We start from the raw sequence: 17613 nt of genomic DNA, 5'->3' as shown, positions 1-17613 counted from the left end.
TGAGGGGTACAGCCACAATTCCCTGCTCCATCACTTGATCTCAGGTATCCATGTAAAAAACTTAAGAGGCACCTGGGTGGCTCAGTCAATCGAGCATCCGGCTCTTGGTTTCGGCTCAGGTCATGATCTCAGGGTCATGGGATCAAGCCCCCCAATGGGCTCCATGCTCAGCGGGGGAGTCTGCTTGAAGGATTCTCGCCCTCTGCCCCTCCCCCACTCTCTCTCTCTTAAGTAAATAAATAAATCTATTTTTAAAAAAAAAGGCAATCCCATCACATAAAAACATTGGTGGAGAACACTATTACTTTTTTCCCTCATCCTGGAAGGAGTGTCCCCCAAACCTATCCCCCAACCCTAATCCCCAGAACCTGTGAATATTACCTCATACGAGAAAAGATACAATTGAGTTAAGGATCTTAACCAAAATGCAATCACATGCATCCTAATGAAACAGAGGCAGAGGGAGATTTCAGAGATTTAAGAGAAGGACACACAGACAAAGGAATGGGAGCACAGAGTGTCACCACCAGTCAAGGAACGCCGGCAGCCCCTGGAGCTAGAAGAAGCAAGGGACAGGTTCTCCTGAGAGCCTCGGAGGGAGTGTGGCCCTGCCCACAATGTTGATTTTGAGCCAGTGATACTGATTGTGGACTTCCGGCCCAAACAACTGGGAGGAATAAATGAGTGTTGTTTTAAGCCACCAAGTGTGTGACTTAGGAAACTAATCATTAATCACTTCACTTCTCACACTAGCCGGTATTATCTCCATCCTATGGACATGGAAACCTGGACTCAGCAGGAAGGGACAGTGGGCTCCCAATCGCGGGGTCAGGGCAAGCCAGGTGCCAGCTCCGTCCATCTGGTCTTCCCAACACACCGTGCTGGCTCCGGCGAATCGACATGTGGGTTCCTGTGGCCTTTAGAAGTAACCTGGGAAACAGTCACCCCGGTAACATTGTTTCTATGAAAAACATTCTCCAGGTTCCAAATAAAAGACAAGAGGAAGTTGAGCACACCACCATGGGGGAGAAGAGAGTGCGCATCCCAGAGACCAGTTTTCCACTTAGAAACGAAGCAATGCAATTAACCCATTCACTGACGGGTCCAAGTTGCCCGGTCATACATGTCACAGACAAGCAGATCAGATGCCCCCTATTCTCTGGGCATCAGCATTTAAAGAAAAGTTGTAACTCATCCTCAAGCTCCCGACACTCCATAATAAACCCCAGAGCCCTCCACTTGAAATCCCCAAGAGTATTCACAATGTACATGGCCCTGTGATACCCCAACAGAGGGCTGCTACAACCAATGATCATAGGTTTCCTAAGGAAAAGAATTTGGGGTGGTGGGAATTACCACTAAATTAAATTACCAATCGGGTGAGTTTAAAATATACCTTCACACTCTACTGCAACACTAAACCGGCTGATGATGATGGTCGGTGGAAAATACGGAATATACTTGAACATAGTTTTGTGTAGACAACGATTACACGCATGAAACAAAAACAGATGCCAAGGTAAACACTAGGAGGTACACTAGTTTGTTCAATGCTAATAATAAGCACATGAAAAGATGCTCAACATCACTCATCCTTAGGGAAATGCAAACCAAAACCACAATGAGATACCACCTCACACCCATGAGGATGGCCATTAACAAAACACAGAAAACAAGGAATGGTGAGGATGTGGAGAACTCGGAAGCCCTGCACACTGGTGGTGGGAATACAAAATGGCGCCACCACTGTGGAAAACAGTATGGTGGTTCCTCAAAAAATTAAACATAGAATTATCATCTGATCCAGCAATTCCACTTCCGGTGTATACACAAAAGAAATGACAGCAAGGACTTGAGATACTAGTACACCCGTGTTCACAGCAGCTTGGCCAAGATATGGAAACAACCCAAGTGCCCATCATCAGATGACCGGATCAACAAAATGTGGTCTATCCATACAATGGAATATTATCAACCTCAATAAGGAAAGACACCTGCTACAACAGGGCTGAACTTTGACGACATGATGCTAAGTGAAGTAAGCCAGCCACAGAAGGACAAATACTGCATGATTGGACCTACAGGAGATTCCTACGGCAGTCAACTCAGGGACTCTGGGAGGGGGCATGGGGAGTTAGTGTTCGATGGGTGTGGAAATTTCGTCTGCGAAATCTCAGAGCAGTGTGAGTACTTAATGCCACTGAACTGGAACCATTTAAAAATGGTTAAAATGGGGGGCGCCTGGGTGGCTCAGTCGTTAAGCGTCTGCCTTCGGCTCAGGTCATGATCCCAGAGTCCTGGGATTGAGCCCCGCATCGGGCTCCCTGCTCCGCGGGAAGCCTGCTTCTCCCTCTCCCATTCCCCCTGCTTGTATTCCCTCTCTCGCTGTGTCTCTCTCTGTCAAATAAATAAATAAAATCTTTAAAAAAAATTAAAAAATAAAAAAAATGGTTAAAATGGGTGGCAAGATGGCGGTCACTGCCTTTGCTCATGCCGTGAGGGCAGCATCAGGAGTCTTACAGCGCTTGAACATTCTGGTGTCTTCAGCCTATCGAAACTGTGTCAAGAATGCCTGTCTCAGCTCTGCACTGTCCACCCGACATTTTAGTTCTCTTCAGACACCAATTGTTTCCTCTGCTCCTGGACTTAGCACATGTGTCAGAAAACTGACATGTGGGCATACTACAGCAATCCTCAACAGAGCGGCCCCCTTGCTTCCAAACGTCCTGAAGCTACCAGTCAGAACTTTAACGTACTTCAGTTCACGGAAAGACCGTGAAAGCTGTTGTCTATAGGTTTCTTCGACTTCATTCTGGCCTGTGGCTGAGGAGGAAGGCTGGTTATAAGAAAAAATTATGGAAAAAGACGGCTGCAAGATAAAGGCGCTTGAGGGAATTTGTGTTCTGCAATAAAACCCAGAGTAAGCTCTTAGATAAAATGACAACGTCTTTCTGGAAGAGGCAAAACTGGTATGCTGACGATCCTTATCAGAAGTACCATCGGACAAACCTGAAAGTATAGATCAGAAATTTTATGACTTCTAGCTACTGAAGATGTATCTTCGTGTATATGATGTCATTGCAAAATGGAATAAGTACAAAACTTGATGTAAATTGTGCCAGTTGGTCTGAAAACACACAGTTCCAACATTAAACTTATTAAAGTTTTAACACAATGGATTAAAAAAAATGGTTAAAATGGTCAATTTTATGTTCTATATATTTTACCACAATAAAAGACCAGCAACAGTAGCTATTTAAGATTGGTAAGTTTACAGGTGAGGTTCTATTTTTCTTTCGAGTTTTAAATTTTCATTCATGAAATTATGCCTTCTTAAAAAAAAAAAAGAAGGCATATGTGGTATTAAATATCAAAAGAGGGAAAAAATGTGACTGTCCTAGGCAGGCCAACTCATTGAAGACCCACAGCTTCGGGGATCAATGGAATTCCCGTGGTAATGACCTTTCTCACTTCTGTAATATGAATTATCACAAAGTAAAAATCCAATTCCCTCTCCATGTTTATGAAAGCCATGCCTTTCAGACAGCTGAAGCAACAAAGCCGGCCAAAAGCACTTCCCAGCCGTCCGTCCGATTGGAGATTTATACCGCATATAAACATAAAGAAACATTATGTAACATAAGCTGTGGGGCAGGAGAAGAAAGCTGGTCTGGGAATCAGAAGCTGAATTCAAGATCAGCTTCACCCACTGACTCCCCTTGCTGGACCAATTAAAAACTCTCCAGGCGTCTGCCACCTTTTCCATAGGCGAAGTAACACCTGCTTCATATGGTGACAATAAATCCTGAATAGGACCCAGGGCTTACAAATGTCAGGGGTTTATCCACAGCCTGAGTGAAAGAACACAGCCTGCCACAGAGCAGGGGCTTAATAAATGATCCATGCTTGCTTCCTTTCATTCCACAAGTATATGAACTCACACATCAAGTGGCGCTATGCTTGCTTATTCCTCAACTTAAGAAGGGACGGATTGCTTGGTTTACTCTCAATTACCTCAACTCCACCACCTCCTCTAAAAAGCACCCCCATCCTAAAATTCTTAACGAGGCCGGCTTTCTACTTTATGGTCTGGAAATGACAAAAAGTTGGCCAAAAAAAAAAAAAGAAATCAAGCTGGAAGTCTTAATTTCAATGAGAAAATAGTTTTTAGAGTTTTTCTTAAAGATCATATTCTAAAATTCCAGAAAGCCTAAGGCTCCAGCACTCACTGTGTGTGTGACCTTGAGCAAATTACTTCACCTCTGTGAGCTTTGGTTTTCACATCACAAATGATGACAAAAAACACACGTATACACAAGTGAGCCTCTTGAAGTAAAGGTGAGCAAGAACTCTAACTGTTAAGGAATTATTCATCATGTCCCTCCTACAAGATTATTAAATATTCTCCTTTATGTTCTAGGGGAGCCTTTGTTTCTGGACCTTAGGCTCCCATTTTTCTCAATTGGAACAGTCCTTGGCCAATAGTTCTATCCTAATGGGATCAGTGGAAAGAACAATTGAAAACAGGTGGTAGGGATGGGCAGAAGACAAACAAAAGAATTGAAAACAGTGAGGAAGTGTCTTTTGATGCGACCCATTTATTTATTTATTTTTAGATTTTGTATTTTTATGTAATGTCTACACCCAACATGGGGCTTGAACTTATAACCCAGAGATCAGGGGTCGCATGCTCCACTGACTGAGCCAGCCAGGTGCCCCTTGATTTGACCAATTTAAATAACAAATTAAACATCTGTTTCTCCATTGTGGTAATTAATATTACCCAGTATCTCAACATGACAAGTATTTCAGCGACAACCGCGAAGACTATAACTCACTGACTATCTATAAAAGGAATCTGAGCCAATCCTCAAGCAACCCCAGTGGACCATCCTCATTCGGGGCTAGAGATAGCTTTGTCATGGCACCCAAGACCATGTTTTTAAACAGTGGTAACTCCTCTGAAAAAGAAGACTTCTCTTTTCAACCTTTCACGCCCCACAAAAGGACCTGCACGGAGAAGAAAATCAAACAAAACATCTTGTTGCATTTTATTCTCTCTTTACGAACGTTAGGAAAGAATAGAGCCACACCAAGACATAAAAAGGGCCCCCTGAAACTTTATGAGGTGCAGCGTTTGCCAAATAGAGCTTAATGAACTGAACAGTTAAATGCTTTTACAGAAAAAAAAATCCCAAATCGCACTGTTAAAAGGGGTCTGAAAAAACACAATGCATTGATAGAAGTAGCAGAACTTCTCAAAGGAAGGACAAGTCAGAGGAAGCACCCAATTAAGACTCCTTTAAGGAAGGTGTCTAGACGTTGAAATTAAGAACAAAAAGAACATGATTCCAGAGCAGAAGCATGATGACGTAACAGGACTCCTGGATAATCCTGGACACCACCTGACGAGCTTCTAGGCTTCAGTCAGCTCTTTAGGAACCGGGGGACTGTGGGCAAAGCTCTGATGCTCAGTCTGCTCCTCGGTCAAGTAGAGACAATATTGCAAACCCAGCTTACCCTCCGGGCATCATAATTCCCATCATTCAGACGAAAAAAGAAAAAAAAAAAAAGCCAAGACAGGATCAAATCCTACGGCTAGTGTATGTCAGACCCCGAACTCAAAAGTCGATTCTACCTCCCAGGCCAATGCTCTTCCTTGCCAGGTGCAAGGAGCACCAGGGTTCCCCTTCATGCGCTGGTGATGGTTTGGATCCTGAGAGCTTTGAAACAGGAAAATGGAAGATCTGATTAGAAATGGAAGGGATAATCGGTTTACTCTCTGCCAAGGTTAATAAGCAAAAGAGCTAAAGTGTACTGAGCCCGTACTCTGCCCAAGTTCATTTTATTATGTAATGTCCCTTTGGGTCGTTCATTAAATGACCTAAAGTTACACGGTACTTGGTGTCTGCCTTGCCCCTATTCTAAACTTTTATCATCTGTGAGCCATTTCCCACTCCCAGCATCCCAGGGAGACAGACAGTGTTTGTGCTCTATGTTGCGGATACACCAACTGAGGCAGAGTCTAAGGGACTTGCTCAACTCACCAAGCAGCAGCAGTGGGGCGATAATTCAAACCCAGGCAATTTGATGCGAGTCTGGGCTGTGAACCCCTACATGAGGGACTCCTATTATCTGCCACGATGCATAGGAAGAAAGACCCTGAGGGCGGCAGATGTTAAGGACCGCACCCACGTGAACACACGTGCTTCCAACCTGGTCTGCCCGGTCTCAGCCCCTGGGCCCTTCTGACCAGGCTGGCCTGGGAGGCCTGGCTGGCAGGAGTGTGCTCCCCGACGGTGCCCCTGGCTTTGGGCAGATGAGTAACCAAACAGGATCAGGGACCCACAGCAGCAGACGGAGGAGGGAAGGACGAGAAGCAAGTAGAGACGGTAAAGAGCAGGCCACACCAGCAAAAGGAGCCAAAGGCCCAATCACCTGTTTCTGTTGACGCCAATGAACCCAGATGACAGGGTGGAAACTTCTAGTCCAGCTTATATGGAACTATGTGTCTGTGGCCAGGGGCTCTACCAGCTGAGTTCATCTGGAAAATTAATGACCTTCTCAATCCTTTACGTCGATGTGAATAGAAAAAGAATCGCTCAGTGGATCGCTGAGACAGGAAGTCCCATGGGGAAGGCTGCAGGTCTCCCCTTCACTCCAAAACAATAGGGGGGCGCCTGGCTGGCTCAGGCAGTAGAGCATGGGACTCCTAATCTCGGGATTCTGAGTTCAAGCCCTACATCGGGTGCAGAGATTACTTAAATAAAACTAAATAAATAAATAATAAAAAGAAAACAATATGTGAATGCTTCCCGATCTTACACAGACCTCCAATGCCACCTTCAGTAAGTTTGGGGGTCACATAGATCCTCACATACTTTACCTTCATAGATTATCTGTGGGATTCGCAAAAGCTTGTAGTCTCTGTTCCCTGGTCTTCTGTCAAACTTCTGAGAACACCCAAAGACACCCAGGCCACCCACTTAGGAGCAGACACCTGAGAAGCGGGTTCCAGCACAGAGAATCAATTTAACACACTCTTGCGAATGCAGTCACCCTGGCAACAGCTGAAGCTGGAAGCTCTGCATACCAGTGAAGACCCCCAACCCCCAAAACTCATCACACCTCCTGCCTCTGCTAACCCAGAAGCCGGGGCTTCCTTGCATTAGCTTGAACTACAACCCATCACCATGTCCACTGGAACTTACTCATGCTGACACACAAGCATGTTCTAGAAAGGGAGAGGGAGGTGAGGGAGACCCAGGTTAGGAGACCCTTTGGGAAGGCCCAACACTAAAGGACACTTACCCGGCCTCCACTTTGCAGGAAGCCTGGGCCTAAAGCCTAGATCCTGAGGATCTATGTGACCCCCAAACTTAGTTTCAATGCCTCGTGGAAAGCACTAAAAATAAAGAGTCCTAAAAACTTCAAACAGAGGCAATTTTTTTAAATTTTCTTTAAAGATTTCATTTATCTATCAGAGAGAGAGAGAGAGAACGAGCACAAACAAGGGGAGCTGCAGGCTGAGGGAGAAGCAGGCTCCCCGCTGAGCAAGGAGCCCGATGCGGGACTCGATGCCAGGACCCTGGGATCATGACCTGAGCCAAAGGCAGACGCTTAACCCACTGAGCCACCCAGGTGTCCCTAGGCAGAGGCATTTTAAACTGCAAACAATTTATTATTTAAGTAACAAACACTTACTGAGTATCTACATGGATGGAGACAAGGATGAATTAGACAATCAAAGAGCAGGAAAAGAAAAAAAGCAGCAAAATGCAGGCATTTTTTTTTGCCAGTTGCTCGTTTGCCCTAAAGCATCACTGAATCAGAGCTGACTCTCCCAATGTTAACCATTTACTCCAGGGCAGGTGCAGAGACTCCCAGAGGGAAGGGACTGGGCTAAAATCCCCCATCTGTCAGCCACCTCCCCCAGCAAAGCCCACCCTGCCACTTATCACAAAACCTGAAGATACACAAAGGGCCTTAGAGGTCACCAGCTCCAATGCAATGCTGGAATTGCCTCCCCATCTCCCACGGGCCAGCCCCCATGCTCCTAAACCACTCGTCGTCCACAGTCTCCCCGTGGTCAAGTCCCTGACCAAGCCCACCATTACCCTTCAGGTACAAACTCCCCCCCCAAGGAAGTGTCTCCTTTGCTCCACACAAACAGGCACAGAGTGGGAGCTCATGCCTGTTCATACCAAGAGTCTGGCAGGCTGGTATTGATACAGGCATTAATATATCTGAGATGAGAAGCCTCCAACAGTGGTGACTCGAAGCTTCCCAGCATACAAGGAGGTGGAGGAAACCACAGTACTTAAACACCAAGTCATTCATTCACAGAGAGGAACAGGTAACTAGAGAGACTCGGGACTGAAGAGGGGACGGTGAGAATCAATAAAGACATTTCTTCCAGAGCAGGCAGGGGCATCTGTGCACTAAGCATATGACCTTCATTTAAAATACTTCTCGGGGCGCCTGGGTGGCTCAGTTGGTTAAGCGACTGCCTTCGGCTCAGGTCATGATCCTGGAGTCCCGGGATCAAGTCCCGCATCGGGCTCCCTGCTCGGCAGGGAGCCTGCTTCTGCCTCTGACCCTCCGCCCTCTCATGTACTCGCTCTCTCTCATTCTCTCTCTCTCGAATAAATAAATAAAATCTTTAAAAAAAATAAAAAATAAAAATAAATAAATAAATAAAATACTTCTCGGGCGCCTGGGTGGCTCAGTCGGTGAAACATCACCCTTCTGCTCGGGTCATGATCCCAGGGTCCTGGGATCGAGTCCCGCATCATGGGGCTCCCTGCTCAGCAAGGAGTTTGCCTCTTCCTCTGCCCCCCCCCCCCCCCCCCCTTGTGCGCTCTCTCTCTCAAAAATAAATAAATAAATAAATAAAAATTTTTTGAAAATATTTCTCAAATTACGGGTGCCTGGGTGGCTCATTCAGTTAAACGTCGACGTCGACCCTTGGTTTAGGCTCAAGTCATGATCTCATGGGTCATGGGATCAAGCCCCAAGTCAACAGGCTCTACACTCAGCAGGGGGTCTGCTTGAAGATTCTCTCCCTCTGCCCCACCCCCACTTGCACCCACTCCCTCGTGCTCTCTCTAAAATAAATAAATCTTTAAAAATAGTAATAATAATAAATAAAATATTTCTCAAGATAAAAACAAACAAACAAAAATATTTCTCTGGGAATGCAAGCTGGTGCAGCCACTCTGGAAAACAGTATGGAGGTTCCTCAAAAAGTTGAAAATAAAGCTACTCTACGACCCAGCAATTGCACTACTGGGTATTTACCCCAAAGATACAGATGTAGTGATCCAAAGGGGCACATGCACCCCAATGTTTATAGCAGCAATGTCCACAATAGCCAAACAGTGGAAAGAGCCAAGATGTCCATCGACAGATGAATGGATAAAGAAGATGTGGTATATATATACAATGGAATATTATGCAGCCATCAAAAAAATGAAATCTTGCCATTTGCAACATGGATGGAACTAGAGGGTATTATGCTAAGCGAAATAAGTCAATCAGAGAAAGACAATTATCATATGATCTCACCAATATGAGGAATGTGAGAAACAAGACGAAACCAGAGAGGGAGACAAATAATAAGAGACTCTTAATCTCAGGAAACAAACTGAGGGTTGCTGGAGAGGAGGGGGGTGGGAGGGATGGGGCGGCTGGGGGATGGACATTGGGGAGGGTATGTGCTATGGTGAGCGCTGTGAATTGTGTAAGACTGTTGAATCACAGACCCGTACTCCTGAAACAATAATACATTATATGTTAATAAAAAAAATTAAGAAAATATAGAATTAAAAAAATATATATATTTTTCAAGGTAAAAATTCACACATTCATCTTATCCTAATTTTAGGAAACAGGAAGGCTATAAATTACATAAATGAAATCCATCTTTAACCCTTCAGCCAGGTGTTTAGGGAGTCCCATCATGGTGGAAAATAGAGAGAGGTCATGAAGTCTGTCCTCAAAGGGTCGTTGGTCCCACTGGGTTGGGGAGACAACACGAAGGCAGATAAAACAATTAGGAGACAATTACCAGGTCTGATTTGAGTTCCAAGGTGATTACTTATGGTCTGATTTGAGTTCCAAGGGTAAGATTTCAGGAAAAAAAAGAAGGGTCCAGTCACCAGTTCTCTGATACCTGGAGCCAGGCAGAGGAGGAAGCTGTAAACCAAACATTCTCTCCTTTATCTCTAAGTGTATCTTCTCCATCAGCAAATGGATTTCCTTTCAGGCAATTTAAGACCTTGTGGGTCAGGGCTACCTGCCCAGGCTCGGCCAGAAGAGAACAAAGGAAACAAATCAGGTCACCCATTACCCCGCCCTTCTCCCCAGGAGAGTCCCTCCTCAAACATAGAGAGTGACAGTCACTGCAACGAAGCTGCATGGAGACGTGTTTATAAACACCAAGTCCGAAACCGCCAACCCAGACAGCTTTCCTCCTTCAGCTCCAGAGAAAGGTTGGGTCGTGCCCCTTCCTGCTCAGGGCAATGTCCACAATAGACAAGATGCTCTCACAGGGAAGATTCGACCCTCCTGTGACCCCTGGTCAGTTTCTTTCTCTCGTTTTTTTTTTAAGATTTTATTTATTTGACAGAGAGATTGAGCACAAGCAGGGCAGCAGGGGGAGAGGCAGAGGGAGAGGGAGAAGCAGGCTTCCCGCTGAGCAGGAAGCCCAAAGTGGGGCTCGATCCCAGGACCCCGAGATCACGACCTGAGCTGAAGGCAGCCGCTTCACCAACTGAGCCACCCAGGCGCCCCGTCCCCTGGTCAGTTTCCATCATGCCCATCACATCATTTACTGGTCTCGATCACGGCTTTTGTAAATTCCCTGCAAACGTTTATTTAGTCTAGCCTGTCAGAAGGCAAGAGGAGAACCTGGCATTCCAACAACCACATCAGGAAACTCACGTGTGACCTTGGGTCCTGTCTTAGCGCTGCAGGGCGGGACATGATCCCTGTTCTCCCAGCTCTTGTCTAGCGTCCATGCCATCTCCCAGGGCAACCTCACCTGGGAGGGTCTCCTCTGAACTCATACTGAAAAGGTCTTGAACATGACCTGCCTGTACTTTCTTCAAGGATAGCTGACAGATAAGGAAATGGAGGCCGAGAAATCAAGCAAGGTGGTCAAGATTGCCCAGGGACCTGAACAGAGATTGAACACCAAAAAACCCTGCTCCTCACACTCGAGGCAATCGTGTCTCCCATCACTAGAATATGGCTTCTCAAACTGGCCAGTGGAAGCCGTCTCAGAGCGCTGAGGCATATTTGTAGGAGTATGAAGGTCCTGGGAAGAGCCAAGGCCACAAAGGCTGATGGAGATCTATAAACCTGTAAGCCAGGGAGGTGCCCCAGAGACCAATTGCATGTGCCCTCCTGGTGGGCCTACCCCCAGAAGCAAGGCGCCTTGTGATCTACACCGAGCAGGCCCCTGCCTCCACAGGCTGGCCAGCCCCACTTCCAGCGCTCAGAACCAACCTCCAAGATCCTGGACCCCTGGCCACCCTACGGGTGGCACAGCCAATGGAAATGTAAGCAGAGGGGCAAATGATTTGAGGAACACTCTTTCTTTCTTATCTGCTCACCCTTCAAGGCCAAACCTTGTAAACACAGAGTACAGTAGGTCTGGCTTGATTCCTGAGTAATAAACTTAGGGGTTAAAAAAATAAATGATGACTACTAACTATCAAGAACCAGAAACAGGACTTAACAGTTCTGGCCCCAGGTCAATCACAGCGCCACTGACTTACACCCCACAGAGCACACTACCATGGCTAATTGCTCTCCAGATGGTGGCTTGTACTTTTCCAGGCAGAATCTCATCTCCCCGAGCCTTGCCTCACCTTTCTACAGCTCTTTGTGTTTTCCCAACGTCCTCTCTGTGTGCAGAGGGCTTTGCAACACCTCCAAATTTACGGCCACCTACAGATTTAATTAGCAGACTGTTTACTTCCCCCCTCACTCTTTGGAATATCTTAAGTAAAACCAGGCCTCCACTGAGCCCATGGGTACTCCACCCTGGGCCTCCATCCAATCAGCTCCCCGGTGGAACAGTGTTTGCCCAGCTCCAACCCTGGGTCTGGCCCTTGTCCAAGGCAAGTCTGTGCTGAGCCAGCCACCAGGTACCACGTGAGGGCCTTCCACCCCTGGGGCCGCCTGCACGAGGAGGGTATGCCGAAGGAAGGGCAGAGGTGGGCAAAGAAAAAGCTAAAGTGACGCTCAGTCGAGGCAAGGCTTTGTTAGAAAAAGAAAGGGTACAGACAGGCCAGGTGAACACACGTTTTTCAGGACTTCTCCATGTAATCCATACCTTAGAGGAAGGAAAAAAAAAAAAGAAGAGGAAGAAAGCAGTATGGAAAGAAAGAGCGTAAAAGAAATGGAAAAAGTGGGACCAGAAGGGGAAAGGGGGCAGGAGGGAGGGAAAGAGGATGATCTGCTTTTTTTTATTAACCACTAACTCTATCAATTAACAGACACAAACCGAAGGTGCATATTAGGCGCAACAATACAGGAGTTTTGCTTGTTTTTTTTTTTTAAGTAATCTGTACACCTAACATGGGGTTCAGACACACAACCCCAAGATCAAGAGTCGGATGCTCTGCCGACTGAGCCAGCCGGGGGCCCCAACAATACCGAAGTTTAGAAAAAATTAGGCAAGATCTCTCATCACAAGAATTTTGGCATCTACCAGGGGAAACAAGTCAGCAACCAACAGCAAGGGAAACTAATATGAAACCAACATGCAAACAGGCATATCATTCATTCTCCTGCAGAGCCATTTAAGGATGCAGAGACTAACAAGTTACTCTGGCTAAGGAGCAGGAGTAGAGAGTCCACAGAAACTCGCCCCCCACCACCACCACCACCAACTAAACCAGGCAGGTCTCCGAGGCCCACCCCCGAGCAAGCCCAGCACTGACACGTTATTACAGGTAGGACAACCAGCATATGAAATCTCACCTTGGTAACACTGTGCCCACCCCCCCTTCGCAATGCTACAGCTTGTACGCACTGTGATTAATTTTTCCTAAACTATTCTGGGGTTTTATGACTACTCGTTTCTTTATTCTTAAGCTTTGAAAGTGGAGTCAAACAATTAAATATGTGGCGCTATTATTATTCATAATGGGTGCTAGATATCATGTCTACCTGATCATCCAAATTTGCCTAACTTAATTTTGCTGCAATGAAAATTCCTCTGACTTTCCCAGGACCTAGATAGGAAAACTCATTGTTTTGGAAATCGCCCCCCCTTCCGCTTGTCATTCTCTCCACACCCTGGCTTCAACATGCTTTGCAAGGCCTGTCAGAACTAAGAGATTGCTCAAATAAGAGAGAACTCACCCACTCTGGCAGGTTATCTCAGGAAAATAAGTGGGCAATCATTCTCTAGGGCAAGGCTAGCTAATAAAAATGTAACTTCACATTTTCTGGTAGCTACATTAAAAAAAAAAAGTTTTTACTTTTTAGGACAGGGCGCCTGGGTGGCTCAGTCAGTTAAGCGTCGGACTCTTGATCTCGGCTCAGGTCATGATCTCAGGGTCATGAGATCAAGCCCCGCGGGTAGTCAGCTTCAGATTCTCGCTCTCCTTCCCCCTCTGCCCCTCCCCTGCTCACGCATGCACGCTCTAAATAAATAAATAAAAACAAAATCTTTTTTTTTAAGTAAAAAGGTTACATTCAATTTAATAACCTATCGTATTCAACCCAACATATCATAAATATTATTTCAACACAAGTCAATACAAAAGGTATTGAGGGGCGCCTGGCGGGCTCAGTCTGTGGAACATGTGACTCTTGACCTCGGGGTCGTGAGTTCGAGCCCCATGTTGGGTGTAGAGATTACTCAAATAAAGAAAGAAATAAGCCAAAAAAATGAGTAATTTCTACTTTAAAAAAATGTTTGAATTAAAAAAAAAGTTATTGAAGAAAAAGTTGCTGAGATGACTTACATTCATCTCTTTCTTCCTAAGTCTTTGAAACCGGGTCTCTAGTTCACGCTTACAGCACGTCCTAACTCAGACATTTCAAGGGCTCGGCAGCCACGTGTGGCTAGTGGTCTCCACAGTGGGCAGTACCGCTAGAACCCCTCCGACTGTAAGTGTGGCCAGGAGGCTATGAAGTTCAACAAGGAGTTTGCCAAGTGAGAGGGATTCCTGATCTTGTAAATGCCCAGTTTTCAGGACGTGCTGAGCTTTCCTCGCACAAAGATGCCCTTTGGTCTATGGGAAAGAGCTGCCCCGAATCAGGAGAACCTCTCCACGGTACTGAGTTTCGGATCCAAAAACCTAACACCCTCAATATAATGGAAAACACAAGATATTTATTGAGTACCTCCTAAGGAAGAAAAACCATGCTAGGGGCTGAAACGAAAACGTGTCCAAACTCACTATTAACGTCTAAGCCCCCAAGACGCTGGCCAGGGGATGTTTTCTTTTTCGGAGCCCCGTGCCTTATTAAAAAGTCATTAAAGCTCAGTGCCTGCCATCAGGAAGGCAAACATCTTTAACTACAGGAAACCGAGTCCCTGAGTTCATGGCCGGCCCTGTTCTAAATGCCAGGATAAACCGAAGAATCCCAAATCAGCACGTAAGAACCTTCATTTCTGCCTGCCAATCACTGGAGTCTTCACCGTCCCAAAAACCCTAAAGGAATAATCACTGTTAGGGTATCTGCAGTGCTTGACATTTTCTTCTCGGTGTCTCTGTTGCTCTAAGTTGACCCGGGAAGTTCGCGCTAACCCAATTGTTTCTCCTTTCACCTTAAAACGAAAGGTATTTCAATATTCTTTTTTTTTTTAAGATTTTATTTATTGGGGGGCCTGGGTGGCTCAGTCGTTAAGCATCTGCCTTCGGCTCAGGTCATGATCCCAGGGTCCTGGAATCGAGCTCCGCATCAGGCTCCCTGCTCCGCAGGGAGCCTCCTTCTCCCTCTCCCACTCCCCCGCTTGTGTTCCTTCTCTCACTGTGTCTCCCTCTGAGAAACACAGGTCTCTGAGAGAGCTCAGGTCATGATCCCAGGACTGCTTTGATCGCTCGTGGGGCCCAGACTCTCCACACCTCCCCATGGGATCAGAATAGCCACCAGACCCGCATTTGCAGCTGACACGGGAGTCTGAGGTCCAGCCCAGGCACATCCCCACACTTGCAAGGACACTCAGGTCATTATTTATTCTTTTCCTGAGCAAGCACCAGATTGAAGGCCTCTGGGGAGCCAGCCACCAGGCCAGGAAGGGGGGGGACAGGATCTAGAATGGACCTGCCCTCAAGAACTTCAGGGGCCCCGAGAAAGAGAGGCCCCCCAACAGATTAAAAGGAGACAATGGGTGATTATGCCAGCGGAGAAGAGCCTGGAAAGCTTTCTAGAGATAATGGTGCCCACCCGGAGCCTTAAAAAGTAGGCAAGAATAAACCAGAGGGGGAGAAAACACTATTCAAAAGGGGTCTGGGGCCGAGTTTCTTACCCAGGTGCCAAGCCCATTGGAAATATCTACAGGAATTAACTCGCTTACTCCTCACAATAGCCCTACCAGGTAGGTATTATCCGTGTCCCCATTTGACAGATAAGAAAACTGAGGCACGGAGCAAGATGATGCTGTTAGTAAGTGGCCAAGCAGATGATGCAAACCAAGCAGTACGACGACCACACCCCTGTACCAGCACGTGTGGGAGCACATTGTGTTTGTGGACTCCAAGAAGGGAGTTTAAACGCAAGAACGTGGGGCACCTGGGTGCATCAATCGTTAGGCATCTGCCTTCGGCTCGGGTCATGATCCCAGGGTCCTGGGATCGAGCCCCGCATCGGGCTCCCTGCTCTGCGGGGGAGCCTGCTTCTCCCTCTCCCACTCCCCCTGGCTTGTGTTCCCTCTCTCACTGTCTCTCTGTCAGATAAATAAATAAAATCTTAAAAAAATAATAAAAAATAAAATAAACAGAAGAACATTTGAACAGAGTCATGAGGACAATGGTGGACCACTGGTGCCCAGAAGAGCCCCCTACATGCGTCAAATTCAAAGTCACATCCGGCGCTCTTTGATGCAGATACAGCCCCCTCCCTGCCCCGTTGACAGCTCCCCATCTGTGTCCACTTCGGGGTTGAGCGGGCAAGGCCAGGGTAAGCGAGAGGTGAGGCAGAAGGGGCGGAGCAGGGTACATACACCAGGTCAAGAAGTTTGGGCTTCACCCAATGAACAATGGGGCAACTCGGACAGGTTCTAAACCAGGACTGACGTGATCAGACATGCATTACATGGATGGCTGACCTCCAGAGGGAAGATGAAATGCAAAGTAAAACACGGACGGGGGGCGGGGGAACCAGGAGAGAGGGAAGGAGAGTGCATCGGTCAGCTGGAGCTCCAGTAACAAAGCACCACAAACAGATGCTAAACAATGGAAATGTAGGTCTCACAGCTCTGGAGGCAAGTCTAAAATGAAGATGCGAGCAGGGCTGTGCTCCGTCCGGAGGCTCTGGGGAAGACTCCTTCCCATCTCATCACCCAGGAAGGTTCTGGGGTCTCAGCACGTTCTGGTTCTGGATCTGAGTGCCAGTTACACGAGTACACGGTTTGTACGAATCCATCAAACTAGACACTTCCAATAAGGTACACTTTTCTGTACGCGTGTTGCACTTCCATTTCAATAAATGAGCACTTACATTCACCAAGGTTGGTAAGTAACTTCCTGACTGCAAAACACAGGTGAGATCGCCCCGTCTTAAGCTCTCCTGACCGATGATGTCGATAATTCTAAGGGCAATGACACGGAATGCTGTTGCCATGCAAATTCGCGTCCAGGACTTTCACGGAACAAGGTCCATGCATAACATGCTTTAAAAGCCCATCTTGTTTCCAAAAAGAAATGTGCATACAGCAATGTTCTGATTAGTGCTGCCTTTGTTTCGAGAGAGTGGGCCTCCGTTGTCAAAGGCTGAAATCTTAGCTGCAAGCAGGAAAGGGGAGTGGGGAGGGGTCCTGGAAAATATTTTTATGCCTTTCTCACTGAAACCAAACACCAAAAATGGATTTTCCACAAGAAGCGGCAGGAGGAGGGAAAGGCTGCCTTAGCCTCCCGCGATGGCAACACCAGAGTTAAACAGGTGTCCTAACAGGAAAAGGGCCCGTAAATGGCAAAGCCAGAAGGCCTCGTGGCGCTGGACACGTGCAAGGATAAGGGCTACAGACCTAAGTGGTCCCCAGACTCCCGGAGTCGGCCATACTTTGCCTCACACACGCTTAAACACCCATTTGCCTTCAGAAGCACACACACACCACATATATAAAACCTCTCAACAGGAAATTTCTTCCATTCTTAAATGGCCTGGCTCTGAGCTATTGGATTGCATGAAATGAGAGGAGAAAAGCGAATGGGTCGGCTGTTCCACAGTTAACAGTCTGCTCGGTGGAACAGGGTCACGTGGGCACAAGGGGCTGCTCAGGAGAGGGATATAACCGAAAAGCGGTGGGGAAGGTAGTGGCCTCGGATGGGGAGGTGAGGGGAATCAGCCAATCCCAGCCCCCCACCACCACCACCCCGAGCCACCCAGGTGCTCTCCTCAGCCGATGAGCATGGTTTTCGGGGATCC

The 17613-nt window shown here is 46.9% G+C and overlaps 1 pseudogene; it reads left to right on the top strand.

The window, feature by feature from the left end:
* Nucleotides 1–2468: 2468 nt before the first annotated feature.
* LOC110570037 lies at nt 2469–3021 on the top strand (annotated as a pseudogene).
* Nucleotides 3022–17613: the final 14592 nt, after the last annotated feature.

This window comes from Neomonachus schauinslandi, chromosome 1, assembly GCF_002201575.2.
Source record: "Neomonachus schauinslandi chromosome 1, ASM220157v2, whole genome shotgun sequence".
In the NCBI taxonomy this organism is placed as follows: domain Eukaryota; kingdom Metazoa; phylum Chordata; class Mammalia; order Carnivora; family Phocidae; genus Neomonachus; species Neomonachus schauinslandi.
The sequence above is the reverse complement of the archived record's forward strand: the minus strand, read 5'-3'. Positions and strand labels throughout refer to the sequence as shown.